General features: G+C 47.2%; 1 protein-coding gene across 1 annotated transcript in view; it reads left to right on the forward strand.

Moving 5' to 3' along the window:
* Positions 1–7095: 7095 nt before the first annotated feature.
* The window catches only part of ST6GAL1 (ST6 beta-galactoside alpha-2,6-sialyltransferase 1), a 149437-nt gene continuing 139944 nt past the window's right edge, over positions 7096–16588 (forward strand). The window contains exon 1 of the mRNA XM_060100117.1: positions 7096–7355. The gene's annotated coding sequence lies outside the window, so the exon portion shown is untranslated. The remainder of the gene's footprint in view (positions 7356–16588) is intronic.

Genomic DNA, 16588 nt, shown 5'->3' on the forward strand with positions numbered 1-16588 from the left:
ACGTATTTAGTCCAACTGCCCTCGTTTCATAAAAGTAGTGCCTTGGCTGAGGTCTGCATGCTGAATCGTGGGAGCTGGGAGTAAAATGCAGTCTGTTGATTCTTACGTTGGTATCCGGTGTGTTGTGTGACTTCTCTCAAAAAACATCAGCTGTCTTTGGGGAGAGATGTGTAAAATACGCATGGGTGAGACACAATAAACAATGGCATAATCCTCTGAGTGTCTAAGCCACCAGAACCTAACACTGGCCATTAGCTTACTGCAAGAAATTAAAACTTGGTTAAGAATCCAGCTTCACCACTTACTGCTTGTGTGACCCTTGTTAAGTCACTTACCTCTCAGTTTCCTCATCTACAAAATATGAATAATAAAGTCAATAGTAGCTACCGAATAGGGTTGCTGCAAGGGTTCAATGAATGACAGAATGTCTGAAAAGTGCTTGACGGAGCACTTGGCACGTAGGAAGTGCTTAGTAACTGTTAGCTTTATTTTTTGAGCATTTACTATGTGCAAACACTATACTGAGAGCTTGATGGCTGCCATTCCCAAGGTCCAGCCCTTCTGTGAAGCAGGCATTCTCGATCAAGCCTTCCCAATGGGCAGCTGGGGGAAGGACTGACTGGGCTTGTACCTTTGGCTGAATTGGTCTTTTGAAATTTGGCATTCTGTGATTGCTGTCCACATAGGTGATATGTAGAAATATGTCATGGTGACAATATCCTCTTGGAGGTAACAGTTGTGGAATTTTTGCAAATCTGACTAAAGCTCCTTGAGGGTGGAGCCTGTCCCTTGATCATCTTGGTGTCTTCTATTCATATTGGTGTTTGTTCCCTGATCTAGTCTAGACCCTTTCTTGGCCCAGAGTGCTCAATGAATGTTTGTCAAGTAGAATTAAATATCATCTCTTCAAGTTAATCTGATGCCTCCTTCCAAGAAATACTCTTGCCCTGGGTCATTTATCTTGACTTTCTTAATTCTTCATGGCTTACCGTGGCATGCCTTCACAATGGACTTTCAATCCACTTTTCCTCCTGTCATGCATGCTGTAAATGGTTTATTGCAGGACTATTTCTAATAGTGGAAAAATTGAAAATGACCTTAATGTCCAGCTGTGGGAAAATGGTTGAATAATTTATGATGCACTCATATATTGCTAAGAGCTATCACTTACCCATGCTTACTGTGCCATGTACAGTAATTACACTTTTCGTGTAATTAACTCGTTTAATCTTAGAACCACTTTGTGAGGTAGATACTACTATTCTCATTTTACAGGTAAGGAAAGAGAGCCAGAGAGGTTAATTAATTTGTCCAAGGTCACACAGCTAGGAGGTAGCAGAGTCAGGATTCAAACTCAGGCAGCCTGACTCCAGAGTCAGTATTCTCAGCCACTAAACTAAACCATCTCTCATATTGACAACAAACAGTGCAACAAACTGCTAATAAATTGCCTAAGAATATTTGCCTTGCATCTGCTAAGGGCTGAAGTGAATGAATACATTTATTGTTCAATATACAAGGGAAAAACTTATGATATACTCTAAGTGGGGTAGAAAAGCAGGATATCCTTTATATACATTATGATCTCAACTATGGAAAGAAAACTGTACAGGAAATAACTGGAAGAAAATAGGCCAAAAGGTTGATTCTGCCTGTGGCTGATGGGATGACAATCTTCCCCACTTGATTCTTTACACTTGTCTGACTTTTCTATTTGTCAGTTCAAAAAAATTTTTTTTTGATTTATTTTTGGCTGTGTTGGGTCTTTGTTGCTGAGCGTGGGCTTTCTCCAGTTGTGGAGAGCGGGGGCTATTCTTCGTTGTGGTGCGGTGTGCAGGCTTCTCATTATGGTGGCTTCTCTTGTTGCAGAGCACCAGCTCTAGGTGTGTGGGCTTCAGTAGTTGCAGCACACGGGCTCAGTAGTTGTGCCGCACGGGCTTAGTTGCTCTGTGGCATGTGGGATCTTCTGGGACCAGGGATTGAACCCGTGTCCCCTGCATTGGCAGGCAGATTCTGAACCACTGCACCACCAGGGAAGTCCCTGTGTGACTCTTCTAAATTTCCTAAAGCAAACTTTATCTGTAAAAGGAGAGGGGGAAAAAACCTGTTAGAATTCGATGTTTAAAAATGTGAGGCCGTACAGAGGCAGGTTTGGGACGAATCACCAATAGGCATCAAACACTTGTTTTTTATACGCCCCCCCAAACCCTTTGTTAATTTCAAAGAAGTTTCATTGGCCCACAAGCCCTCTTGTGCCAAGCCTGACCATTCCTACAGGTTATTCTGACGGTCATCCTCAGGTCATAAATACACAGGAGGCAGCTTCTACTTTGGGTCTGGTAGAAGTCCCTTGGGAAAAGCCAATTTCCTGGATCTTTTTGAGAGAATTTATTACAAGCATCTGCGATTCCTCAGAGCTCCTTTGCCCCTGTATTTCCTGCTATTGCTGGTGCATCTGGTCTCCTGGACATAGTTTTTGAGTCTTGCCCCCAGGGCAGCAGGGCAGCAGTTTGGGCCGCTGCAGCCTGTGAAGTGTCAGCAACGGTTTGATGGGCTTGTCCAGTCTTTTGCAGCTTTGGGGACAGATGCAGTATGCAGACAGAGGCCTTGGTTTCAAAGCACAGCTCAACACTCACTAGTGGGCTTTAAGCAACTCACTTTACCTCTGAGCCTCAGTGTTCTCATCTGTAAATGGGGATGATCAAGACGCAAATCTACCTCACAGGGTATTGTGAGACTGAAGAGGGCTCAAGTGGGAGAATATATATTCAGACCATCAGCGAATATAAAGGTCCATAGTTATGTGAATTTTCTTTTCTCCTCCCTCCCTCCCTCCCTCCCTTCCTTCCTTCCTTCCCTCCCTCCCTCCTTCCTTCCTTCCTTCCTTTTTTCCTTCCTCTCCCTCTCTCTTTCTTTCTTCCTTTCTTTTTGTAGTTTCCCACTTTCTCATACCTTTTGGAGTCACTGCCAGAGGCTAATTAAAATTAATTAACATTAAAATTAAGGGAGCCTGCTAGAGGGAAGGACCTGGGAAGGGGAAGGCAGCTGGAGGAGCATCACAGTAGGGGAAGGGATGTTGAGGAGGGAGGTGTGAAAACGTGAGAGGGTGACTGTCAAGAGTAGAACTTTGGGGAGAGGAATGTTGTAAGCAGATATCTAGGAAGTTTGCCTCAAAAGATGTTTGCTATAACACCATTTTGTCTCCTTCAGAAAACTTCTGTAAAGACATCGCTCACTTTTTAATGTTCTTGAAGTGAGATTTGTAGACATTTCCCCCCCCCCACACCCCACCATGTATTATTCTCTTACTAAGATTGGCCTTAAGGCAAGAATAGGAAAAGGAGCTCAAGAAGACTTAGGCACACTAGGGTTCCAGAATGATCCCCCCAAGTGAGGATTAAATGAGAGCATGCAACAGAGACTGGCTTGCACACAGGAGATGTTCAGTACATGGCAATTATTATTATTATGAATCAAGAGACATTTTGCTAAAATGTAAGTGACTTAGAAAAGAGACCTGGTTTCTCATCGTATCTTCTAGGCCAGATCTGGACAGAAGCTGACTGGGTGAAGTGCAGTCCAGCCACACATGTGCCCCCATAGTATGTCCGTTTCTCTGACCTATCCTGATCACACCGTGCTGATTCCCCACTCTGAGGTTGTGGAGCCACCAGGCCACTGCTTGCTGTACCAGCCATTTCCCTGTCCTGTGGCTGCAGTCCTCCCATGAGGCCTATCTCTAGTGTCCAGTCTCTGACCTCTAGTGTTGTTCTCCCCTGGCCCACTCCATGCTCCACTGGACCATCCATGTAGGGACAGCAGGAGCAGTCCTTGGGTGCTTAGTTTAGAGATGCTGTTACTCTATTTCTATTTTCTGACTTGGGTTTTAGAGACTTAACTGTGTCTGGGTATCTTCATCCTTGAAGCTGGCAGCACTGAGGCCCAAGGTAGGGGGCTCAGACAGACCACAGGGCAGTTCCTTTAACCTGGAGCCTACCTTTATGTTGGACAGTAGGTGCTGAAAGTGTTGCAGGAAGGGGGACCCCTTCCAGGGCCCGAGAGTGGACTCTTGTCTAACATTTGGAAATGAATTTTCCGAGGAGACACACGTGCTGACAAAGCCAGAGACTTTATTGAGGAGCACCTGGGCAGAGAGCAGGAGGGTCAGGGAACCCAGGAGGACTGCTCTGCCACGTGGCTCGCAGTCTCGGGTTTTATGGTCATGGGGTGAGTTTCCACGTGGTCTCTGGCCAGTCATTCTGACTCAGGGTCTTTCCTGGTGGTGTGCGCATTGCTCAGCCAAGATGGATTCCAGCAAAAAGGATTCTGGGAGGTTGGTAGGACATATGGACTGGCGTCTCCTCTCTCCTTTTGACCTTTCCGAATTCTTCCAGTTGGTGGTAGCTTGTTAGTTCCGCGTTCCTTACCAGGACCTCCTGTTGTAAAGATAACGCAGGCAAGTGGTTATTATCGGGCCTGACCAGGGTGGTCAGTTTTGATCAGTGGTACCCCTAACAAAAGCATGCAGAGGACGGAGTGCTATCTAAGGGCTTGATGAACATTTATAGTGAGGTGAGGAAGAAGAGTTTAGAAGGTTATTTTCAACTGCCTGCGTCTCCTTTCACCCCCACCCAAGACTTTGTAATAGCATCAACCTCCACTTCAAGAGTGCTATGAAAATATTGTTTGCCAGTGGATTGCTGTAAACGAATGTTAAAAAAGCAGGGGGGCATTATTTGCATTAGCCAGTAAACTGCATAAAATGATGACTGAGAAAGGCATGACCTAAAATATTATTCATGGGCAAAGGCTGAGATCAGTGCGGGGCAGGGAGCTGAGATGGTGTCCAGAGGGAAAGTAGGTCTCTATACTTCTAAGGAAAACATGCTGTCAAGGCAGGGGCTCCAGAGACAATGAGGAATGAAGCCTCATAAATAGGCTCGGGAGGACTGGACTATCCCCCATCCAATGGTCCAGCTTCTTGCTTCTCACTTCTGGGTGAGAAGTCCCCAAAGGCTCTGAAGACACAGCAACCTTGAAGGAGCAGCCCCCAAAGGGAATAACCCAGAGCTGCTCCCAGCCTGGAAATTTGCCAGTGGCACTGCTACTTGCCTCCTCATCTGCCTTGGAGTCCCAGGACCTTCCTGGGCTTCCACTGTCATCTGTGGTCATCCTAGTCCTGCAAGCCAAGAATCCAGAGTGAGCCTGTCCCCTGTTTTCTCCATACCTTGGCTGGAGTTCTTCTGGTGATGAGAACCTTCTAGAGCAAACTCTCCCCTGTTTCTTGTTCTTGGTTCCTAAGTAGTGTTGACACAAAAGTGATGCTGAGGATGGAAATGATGAATGCTTTCAATTAATGTGGAAGAGGTTCAAATTCTGGCTCTTCCATTTCCAAGTGACTTGAATTTCCTCATCCACAAGATAGGGCTAAGGCCACCACATATCCTATGATGAGGAGAGAGTGCTTTTGCTCCCCAAATGGTAGCCATTGTTTAATGTCCTTTTCTCATTCCCACTGTCATTGCCACCACTCCTAATTATATCTCCACTGATGTCAACTTCCAAGTTGATCTCTGTGTTCCGTGCTTTCATCTCTGATCCTGCCATCCATTTTCCAGGAGGCTCACTGCCGGAGAAATCGGTGTAAAACACAAAGAGGTATGCCATGCCCCTGCACAAAGTCTTATTTCCATTTTTTTTCGTAATAAAGTCAATGTACCACCCTCCCACCCTCCCAGAAATAGTCTTAAGAGTTTGTCGTTTCCACTCATTAACTCACACATTTTACTGTGATGAGCACCTTCTCCACACCAGACATAAACAGACTGAGGAGCTTACATAAGAGTGCATAGCTAGTTGGTCATAGAGAATTGAATTCGCTCTGTTTGTCACCCTCTCCAGGTGGAGCTCTTTGTACTGAGCAGTAGTGCATCCTCAGCAGCTGGGAAGGGCCAGCAGTGACAGCAGGAGGGGTCCAGGATCTGGGGTGCGGGGAAGCAGTGTTTGGAAGAAGGATGTTGGGGATGAGATGAGGATGCCACCTCCCCTTCCCAGGATGGTGGTGGGGAGAGGACAACTCAATTTGGAGACAAAGTTCTGGGCCTGGGCTTCACGCACTCTAGTGTGAACTGGACTCTTGTTCCTAGAGGACCCGCACTACCTTCCACGCTCCTTGTCTCCTCTCCCCCACCACTCCTTCCCTCCAAATACAGAGCCGGGTGCCAAGTGGGCCCTCGATAGACCTTCGGCAGATGATTATTGCCTCTGGTAGTCACGTCTTTTCTACGGGGACTGCATTGGTGGTCAAAGGTCGCTTCCGACCCTCCTACGGGGTGGTTTTCTGTCTTAGGGAAGTGGTCCCCAGGGTCACCAGGGGTGGTTAGTGTTTAGTGATGACGGTTGCTCAAGTGGTTTCCTCTTGCTTCCTCCTGGCAGCCCCAGCTCAGCCCCAGGGAAGGAAGGAAACTCACTCCCTTTTCCACCCTCCCTGAGGCCTCCTACCCACCAGCCTGCAGACAGCTTGGTGTGGAAATCTCCACGGGTAGGGACTCGCTGACCCTCCTTCCCTTCTGTATCTACAGTGTGTGGGAGGTTCTTGTCACACCCTGTGAAATAGATTTTGTTGTTTCATATTCTACATAAGAAGAATTCGAGGCTTCAGAGAGGTTAAGGGACTTGCTCAGGGTCATGCAGCCAGTCAGTAGCAGAGGCAGGATTTATAGTCCCTGCTTGCTAGGAGAGTGCTGGATTCAACCCTCAGCCACCTGTGAGGCTAGGGTAGAGTCAGTATTTGGGAACCTTGCCCTTCCACGTTGCCCCTCCCCCTCGGCCCTCGGCCCGCTCTCGGCGGGGGGCGGGGGTGGCGGACGGGGAAGCCGCATCCTGGCATCACTCGGGGGTTAAGTGCACCACCTAACCAGACACCCCTAATCCCGAGGCCTGCTCGCTAGCGACCTCCGGAGGGCTGGGACGGTTTGGGGTGCGGTGTGGCGAGGGGACCCACCCGGTCTTCCCTACTATTTGCATAACGGAGACGGCTCGTTTCCCCCGCCCCTTCGCCGCACTCTTCTTCCCTCCTTCCCGCGTCCGCGTCACCCCTCATCCCCTGTCCCCCCGCTCCTCCCCAAAGACCCTCCTTCAGGGACTCTTGCGTTGGGGCTCCCAGCTCCCGGGCTCTCTGGCCACCGCCGGGCGAGGAGTACGGAGGCATCCGGGGGAGGGGAGTCCCGCGCAGGGCCGGGCTGGGGAAGACGCCTGGGGCACTGCCCCGCGCTAACAAAGGGAACCCGCTGCCTGCCGGCTGGGGCGTGGAGCTGGCTGAGCTACCGCAGCTTCGGCGGCCGAGAGCGCAGCGAGTGAGTAGGGCTGCGGTGGGCGGCGGCGCGGCCCGAGCCCCCCGGGAGGAGTGGAGCGAAGGGGCACAGGATGGGAGCGGAGCGGCGGGGTCCGGGGCGCGCCTAGGGCTCAGGGAATCGGTGTCCAGCACCCCTCAGACGCCTTGGCCGCTCTGACCAGCCACCCTTTGGCTGGGGGTGTCTGTGGATTAATCCGGGCGGAGGGGCCGCCCTGGCTTCTCCCAGGCTCCACTAGCCTGCGGACCCACAACAAACCCACGTGCGCGCGGCCGCGGGGAACCCCGCTTTCTCCACTGCACCGTCAGCATGGGAGGGGGATTCCTTGCAGAGTCCAGATTCCTTCACATCTTGCCTGCCGGATTTACAGACGGAGAAACTGAGGCCCGCGGCGGGGGTGGGGGCACAGGTACCATAACAAATGCACGTGCGCCCTGTGCTGGGAGCGTGGCGCGCCGCAAGCCCCTTGGAGCCGCCCTGCGCAATCCGGCCATTGTCTCAGCTGCCGGGGAGGGAGCGGCGCTGGGGGCGTCACTTGCTGGAGGAAGACGACAGACCCGTTTAAAAGGTACCACTTGGGTATCAGACCAAATTGCTAGACTTAAAACGGGAAACACGAAAAGAGAAGGAAGCTACAAAAGATTACCCCAGGCCGGGAGTGTGTCCCCGGCCGTGGTGCATGAGTTGAGATGACCCGGACCACCCCTCACTTCCACCTCACGGTGGTTTCTTAGAGACAGGGGTTGAATTAAAGGTCTGTGGGTCCCCCTCCTAAAAAAAAGACCGTGCCCAGCGCACCACTGTCCCTGCACTGCCTCTGTTGGGGACGGCGAGTGCCTCCTTAGCCTGCAGAAAGAACAGTTCGATTTAAACGGCGCCCAGCGCAGTCTTGGGTTTCGTTTGCGCTTTGCCTTTGTAGATCCCTGCGTCTAGCCAGCCCCGGTGTCACTGGCCCCTTTTGGCTCGTTGTGTGTTTGTACAAACAAGGCCAGCCGAGCACTCTTGTTCTAGGTGGGGACGCTATTATTTTCAGTTCTATCCTAGTTTATTTGAGGGAAATTCCGAGGTCCGGAAAGAGAGGCCTCTTGTTTGTTTTGCTTCTTCTTTGCCTACGTATGCTCAGCTCAGCTTTGCAGATTTTAGTTCATCAGACCTGTTCAGGCAGCAGTGAGGTGGTTGGGGGCGGGGAGTGCGTTGGCTCAGTAGGGGATGGTGTGGGTGCAGAAGGAAGCCCGTCAGGCTGTGGGAGTGGGTGGTGTGCGCGGGAACCTAGGCACCGCCACCCTTGTGCTTGCGGAGCGGTCGGGTTGCGGCTTCACCTTGGCCAGCTGCGCAGCAGATTAACCTGTCCCTGGGGTGGGCGGGGGTGGGGAGTGGGGAACTGGAGGGCCTCCGGCGCTGCGCCCCGGTTTTTGGGAGTCTAGAGAGCATCCAGTGAACCCTCTTATTTTACAGGCCGGAAAACGGAGGCCGGGAGGGTTCAGCTCCTTGTCCAAGTTTAAACCGAGTGAAATAGGCCACCTAGAGAGGACTTGAGTCTGGGTCTCCCAACTCCCACACTGCACACTGCCATGCGGTCGAAAAGGCAGAACCGGGATTCTGTGGTTGGCTGAAGAGGCAGTGGCCTTAGGCAGAATAGAGTTAAACAAAGAACGTAATTCAGATTGAAAGCTGCACCCTTCCATTATCCCTTTCAAGAGTTCTTTACCCATTTGAGAAAAGATAGATTTAGTAATTCCTTACTCTCCTAGCCTTTCATAAGCGTAGTTAGTTTTCTCTTCTGGCTGCCCTTTCCCCTCAAAGTTGGAGCCGGGCCAGCTGTGGAGACTTGGATGTTTTGCCTGTCATCCCTGTGCCAGGAGGCCTTTGTTTGGGCATAAGCACTCCAGGAAGAAAGTGTCTCCTAGGGCGCTACTCCTGAGTCACTTGTGGGAGAACAAAGCATTGTTTTCATTGATTTTATTTAATTAAATTTTTTTAAATGACAGTCCCACGAAGCAGCTACTTATGTTTGCATTTGGCAGAGGAAAAGTTGGAAAACCAAAGAAAACACATTGAGTCTGGGTTTCCCCAAAGCTAACGTGCTGTTTCACCCTGTCCCTCTTATCTCCTGACTGCACCTGTTTCTTTTCTTAGGGTTTCCAGGCTGTTTCATTTTTGTGGTAATTCCACTTGGCACTTGATTAGAGATCTCATCAGGACTCTCACCCTTGTAAGGAACTTATGAAATCACCTGGCCAGTTTTTCTAAATGGAAAAACTGAAGCTCAGGGAGGAGAGATTACATGCCTAAGGACACACAGCAAGATGTCTGCTTTTAGTGCCTCTTTTTGCGTGAAAGGGAAGCTGTTGCATCAAATGAGTTTTTGTTGGTACCCCGGAGTACAGTCAAAGTTATGATGGTTGTTATAACAACATCCTTTAAGTCACAGAATGAATTCCTTAAGGACTTAAATAGGTTTTGGTAATTAAACAAAGCCCTGGATCCCAATGGTAGATATGGTGAGGAGTATTATATTGATAGTTATCATTGGGGATTGGTTTTCTTTAGTGTTTACTAACTGGTTCACTTTACTCTTGCCCTGGACTCCTCTGCCTTGTGCTTCCCCAGTAGGGGGCTGTTTTAAACTATGATCGTAAAACGAAAGGCAGCAAGAAGTCAGAAGAGAGACCTCACTTAGCTCTTCATGCTACTTAATTTCTTGGGCTCCGGTGTCCTTCTTTGTACAGTGAAAGTCCCTCCTGCCCAGTCTCTGCACAGGCTGTTCAGGTGCAGTGGAAGCTGCTTGGCCCTTAGAGGCAGAGGATGGGGTTTGGGTCAACCCTCCTCTCCCTGTGTTCCTTGAGGACCAGGCGGTTGCATCTACAGGGTATAATGTAAGGGGAAGAACATGTATGCATCTCCTGGGGCTGTGGTGGGTATTCAGTCACGTGACTCATGCTTACACATTGTCAGACCTCTTGTCAGGGTTGGGTGCTCACCAGCTTTTTAGTGGTAGAGAATGACGGTTGGAGAATAACCCCATTGGGTAAGCCCTGTGCTTAAATGAGAGACCCAACCTAGTCAGTAACTGGGGTGAATGTCTGCCAGACTGTAAAAAGGGCCTTTGGGGGGTTGTGAAGTGTGTGTGACTCTAAGGTAAATAAACCTAGTAAAAAACACAAAAACCGAACCCAGAACTTTCACACCCAGGTGAGTGCAATCTAGTCTTTCTATTCATTCACTCCATATTTACTGACAAGCAGGCAGATCAGTGTGGGAATGGTTCCTGTACTGGACCTGGAGTTACAAAGAGCCAGATCCACTCATTGCCCACCCACCCCTGCTTGGAACACATTTGGATCTCCCCTCAGAAATTACCCTCAGACACAGATGTGGAAAACAAACGTATGGACACCAAGGGGGGAAAGCCGCAGAGGGTGTGTGTGTGATGAATTGGGCGATTGGGATTGACATGTATACACTGATGTGTATAAAATAGATAACTAATAAGCTGCTGGATAAAAAAAAATAAAATAAAATTCAAAAATTAAAAAAAGTTAAAAAAAGTAAAAAGAAATTGCCCTAAAGAGCCTACAGAAAATAGATCTAATTTATCTCAAAATTGACCTCTGTGGTGGTGGGGTTGTCCCTTTTCTTCATAAGTTAAACCAAGAGCAGGTGGTCAACGAGAGAGTAGAAGAAGGAAGGCTTCAAAGAGAATGTGGACCTCTACAAGTGTGAAGATGTGGTTGCATTAAAAAGTGACAGGAATAATTCATTAATGAAATTTGCAGTAATATTCTGGAACATTAGAGTCCTGAGAATTTGCTTAGACTTGGTATCAGTGACTTATTCAGTAAGAACTGAATTGGGGAAAAAATACCTTTTTTCTTGCTTGTCTGCAGGTATACTGCATATATTCTGACTTGGATAGATGAACTTTTTATAGTTGTATATGTTACAGTAACATAGTAAGCAATGTGGTATCATCACATTAAAATACTGGAGTGACTTTCTAAGTCATTACTAGAAGGGTCAGGTTAGCCTTTAGAATCAACTTGGTGATTTAAATTTTGTTTGTCATTATGATTATAAAAATACAGCATGCCCATTGAGGACAATTTGGAAAGTACAAAAAAGTATAGAGAAACAGCAAGAAAATTCCATTATTCAAAGGCAACCATTGTTAACAATTGGCAATTTTCCTTCTTGTCTTTTTTTTTTTTTTTTTTAGTGGATTTGTTTTTTCTAAATGGTAGAGAACATACTGCAAGTACAGTTACTCTTGGCTTTCTTACTTACCCTTTTCATATACCCAAGTCACAGTTTATATCCTCATTAAAGCTGCACCTTTTCATTCATCACCATATCAGCATCTCCAAGGTCCCATGGTCCCATGGGATCTGATCATTCCAGTGAGCATTTCAGTGAAGGCCTATAGAGGAAGGAGTCTCCAACTTCTTTCCCCTTTCCCAACCATGCCTCAAGCATCCAAATACCCTTTAAAAAATATATATATATATTTTTCATGTTAGAAGAGCCTAAAGTCTAATGGAAAGAGAAGGGCCCTGCCTGTGGCCTTGGGTTCTAGTTCTGCCCTTGTGGCAATTTATTTTAACACCCAGGTTTTCAGTTTCTGTATGTGTTAAAATAAGCAACTCCAGGGTCCTTTATTAATTCATTCCTCCCATCTTCGAGGGCCCACTCTAAACAAAAACTGTATAAGAAGAGCTCATGGTCCAATGGAGGAGATGGGGTAACTAGAGACTAGTTCAGGATACCCTGGGAATGCAGAGGAGGGGCAACAACCCCAGACTGGAGCAGTGGGGAAGGCTTTCCCACAGTGGCCCTATCAAACTACTTCTAATTCTTCTCTATTGTAATTGACACCATGATTAATGTCTGTGAATAAATCTCTGTCCATATTCCAGATTATTCCCATAGGATTGTGGGAACAGTAGGAATTAAGAGCATAAGTAATTCAGGATTTGAATTCTTGTTCACAAATTACCACCAATATAGATGAGCTTCAATTTCCTTCTCTGTAAAATGGGCATAACAGCCCTTACCTCACTGGACCATTGTAAGGATTAAACAAAATCATAGTTAAAGGGTCCAGTACAGTGCCAGGTTTACAGAAAGCCCTCCGTAAGTGATAGCTATTAGTGTTATAATTGGGATTTTCACAAGCTGCAGAAACTTTTGGTCCTAATATTTTTTCTTACCATGATAGCAGGCAGAAAGTTAATTAAAGTGGTACCTCCTACCAGGTGACAAATTGAGAGAGAAATGATCACTTGCATGCTGCATTACAAAAGTCTTCTTAGGGAAAATTCAAACACACAGAAGTAAAAAGAATGGTGTAATTACCTCCTTCCTCCCATTTATAATCATTTACCTTCAACAATTATCAAAACTCATGGCTGGTCTATAACCCCACACTCTACCCCACGTGACTTTGAAGTACATCCCAGACATCTTTTCAGCTTAGCCATAAATATTTCACTGAGTTGCATGATGCATATTTGAGGCAATGGGTCGTGCTGCTCTTGGAGCCCGTGTCTGCTGTCACTGTTACCTATGGAACCGTGTGTGTGTGTGTGTGTGTGTGTGTGTGTGTGTGTGTGTGTGTGAAAGAGAGAGAGAGAGAGATAGAAAGTGCCAGTAAAACTTAAGTAGTTTTACTGCTCAAGTGAATTTTCCTGCTGTGTCCCGTGTCACAAAGAGATGCGATAAAAGGAGCACTGAATTTAGAGTCAGGAGACCCGATTTTGCATAAAGGCCCCACCCTTTACCAGTTGTATGCTTAAGGCAAGTGACTTCTGAATTTCTTTAAACACATTTATAAAAAATTTGGTGAGGAGTGAATGAAGTAATCCATGTGACAGCCCAAGCAACGCAGCATTAGTTGGCCCTGAATCAGACTTGAACCCAGCCTTCCCTCTCCAGAAGCAGAGCTTCCATATGGAATGAAGGTCAGAGACTGACGGCCTGGTGGTACTAGTGTGCCTTCAAGTAGAGTTGCTGCCTGTCTCGTTCTGAAGATGAGGTCTTCGCTCAGATGAGTAGCTGCCACCCCATGCTTGCGCATCTCCTTTCACCCAACCCCTTCCCTCTGATTTATGGATAAGGGCAAGGAAGGCCAGAAAAGGTAGGGCCCTGCCAGGTGTGCCTGAGAAACAGATCTTCTCTGATGCCTCTTTTCCTCCATGGGAAGACACCAGGCTCCCCTTTCTCCTCCAAGTTTGTTGTCTTGGTCTCTCCTAACTCACTGTTGCTCCCAAGTAGGAATTTTTGACTCAACTAAAAGGAGAAAATTGACTTGATTTAGTAATTAAATTAAAGTCCTCTCTTTAATACACTGAGGCTCCCATTATCTCCGGGCCTGCACTGTGACTTGCGGACTCCTCCGGCTGTCTCGAGCTAGCTGTGTGGCCTTGGGCAGGACGCATGCCACCACAGGGATTCGACCCACAGCTCTCTAGGCCCCTTCCAGCTTTGAGATCATCAAATGGAGAACAAGGATAAAAAGGGGAAACTATACATAAAGTTAGGGGCTTCTTCACACAAATAATAAGTGTAATGTTTTCTTTTAGAATGTTCAAATAGGGTAAAAAATGAACCACCTTACCTTTTGTTATTTCCCCCAATCCCACTTCTCTGCAAAGTGACTACTGTTTGCAGTTTGTTGTGGGTCCTTCAGCCCCCTTTGGATGTACGTATGTATGTATTCATGGTTATATGCAGATACATTTATTTATTTATTTATTTACTTTTGGCTGTGTTGGGTCTTCGTTTCTATGCGAGGGCTTTCTCTAGTTGTGGCAAGCGGGGGCCACTCTTCATCGCGGTGCGTGGGCCTCTCACTGCCACGGCCTCTCTTGTTGCGGAGCACAAGCTCCAGATGCGCAGGCTCAGTAGTTGTGGCTCACGGGCCTAGTTGCTCCACGGCATGTGGGATCTTCCCAGACCAGGGCTCGAACCCGTGTCCCCTGCATTGGCAGGCAGATTCTCAACCACTGCGCCACCAGGGAAGCCCTGCAGATACATTTAAAAAACTCAGTAAATGGATTACATTGTAACTGCAACTTTACAAACTTGCCCTTTTCACTTTACTATAGGTATTGGACGTCTTTCCATATCAGTATATACAGATTATTTTCTCATAGCTGCATCACAGCCTATATCATGGATGTGTTTATTTAACCAGTCTTTTGTTGATGAATATTTATCTGTTTCCATAAAAATATATTTCTAAGTGTATTTAGACCTTGGACATATGGAACGCTGGTTGTAAATGTCATGGTTAAATGACGTCAGTCCATCAAGCTCTGGAAAGGGTGGTGAGAGAATGGGTGCAGGAACACTGAGAACCATGCCCTGGAAAGCTGAAATGAAGGGCTCCTGGGAAGCTACTAAGAGCCGGCTGTTTGAATGGAAGGTTATTTTTGGAGTTGTCCTGCCTGATTGGGTGCCCTAGGCCACCGGCGCAGGAAACTGAACTCTGCGTCATCACCTTCTCCCCCTCATTCCACCAGCCCTGGCTCTTCCACATTTGTTTCTCTTCCCAGGGTCGGTGGCATCTGGTGGGAGGACTGGAACTTGAGTGATGGGAGGGAGGAGAGAGAAGTGAAGAAGAGGAGGAATTGATCTCAGGCTCTGGAGGAAGGAATGTGCCAGTTCTACTCTACCTTGTTGTTCAGACCCATCTGGAAAGTCGTGTTTCGCCAGGTCCTGTACAGATCATGATAAAATGAAGCACACCCAGAATTGGGCTTACTTGGAAGACAGAGGTTTAGGACACCATATTGGAGGTAGAATAAATGTGGAAACTGGAGTGTTCTAGCCTGCAGGAGATAAAATAAGAGGCAGCTTCTTCATGTGGAAGAATGACGAGTTACACTGTGTTGCTGCTGGGGGGAGGAAAACCAGTACACAGTTGCAGAATGGCAGATAAGGAAGAACTTACTCAGTAGAACTGCCCAACCAGGGGACAGGCTAGGTCACAAGACAGTGAACTCCCTGCCATGGGAGTATCTAAGCAGAAGTCGCAAGTGAACTTGTTTGCCATCAGAGGATTCTTGCTTTTCAGAGAGGTTGACCTAAATGCCTGGTAAGGCCCCTTCCACCTCTGAGAGTCTATGACTGTGGGAGAGAGGGAAAATCGGACTGAGGGGGTGGGACAAGTTATGGACAATGTGACTGGAGCTTTTGTCACCTGCTCTAAAAAGGTGGAATAAAATGGAAGCCTTCAAAGGAGACTTAGACCATTGTTTCCCCTGGATCTTGGCAACCCTCCTCCGGTTTTGTCCTTGGCTTCAGCTCAACTTGATTTTATATTCATAAATTATTTCCACAGAAATAAATATATCACATACACTTTAGATGACCAGGAAATCTGGCAACCAGAAAAGAACTACATGTCCCAGGAGGATGATTGTAATTTTATTTTTATTTTTTTATTACAGTCTTTCTAAATTTGCATCCATCTCCTGGTTTCCCTAGCACAGGACTGAGACGTCATTCAGCTTTAATTTTAGGAACATTCTGCCCTTTGCAACCTCTCAAAGGTCCCCTGAGCTGGAGTTGAAATGCTTGTCTCTTTCTTTCCTGTGGATGAGGAAGAACCTCTTGGACTTAAGTCTTAGCTAAGTCTTAGTGAGGGAAACGTGGCAAGTTTACCATCTTCTAGGCTTTTTCTGTGCTCCTCACCCTGATAAGGCCCTGTTTGTTCCCTTATCCAGTCCTCATAGCCTTGGTGTCTTGGTATCATCAGCTCCATTTTGCAGATGAGAAAGATGAGCTTCAGAGAGGGCTAGGAGCTACCCCAAGATTCACTGCTGCTAAGTAGTGATGCTGGCACTGGGTGTAGCTCATTCCCTACATCATGTTACAGGTTTTTCCACTGCTAATCATTCCCAGTCCTTTGGGGCTGAGACTCCCTTTGTCCTTGTGTTTCACTGGGAGCTTGGTTGAATTTCTCCTTATGGGGCTGATGAAAGCTTTCTACCATTCCCGTAAGAACAGATGAATGAAAGAACTCATGGGACAGCCATGTGTGAATAGCTTGACATTCGGATTCAACATACATTTGCTTCTTCCCCTTTTTCGTAAGAGTTATTTTCATCAAGCCTGGTTTGCCTTTTTTTTTTTTCCCCACCTGCCTTTTAAAGCACCTATACTCATTATCTGGTTATAACCGGAATAAACACACCCACCAGTAGTGAGCATGGCTGCAGATTAATGGGTACCAT

Source organism: Mesoplodon densirostris, chromosome 5 (assembly GCF_025265405.1).
Source record: "Mesoplodon densirostris isolate mMesDen1 chromosome 5, mMesDen1 primary haplotype, whole genome shotgun sequence".
NCBI lineage: Eukaryota > Metazoa > Chordata > Mammalia > Artiodactyla > Ziphiidae > Mesoplodon > Mesoplodon densirostris.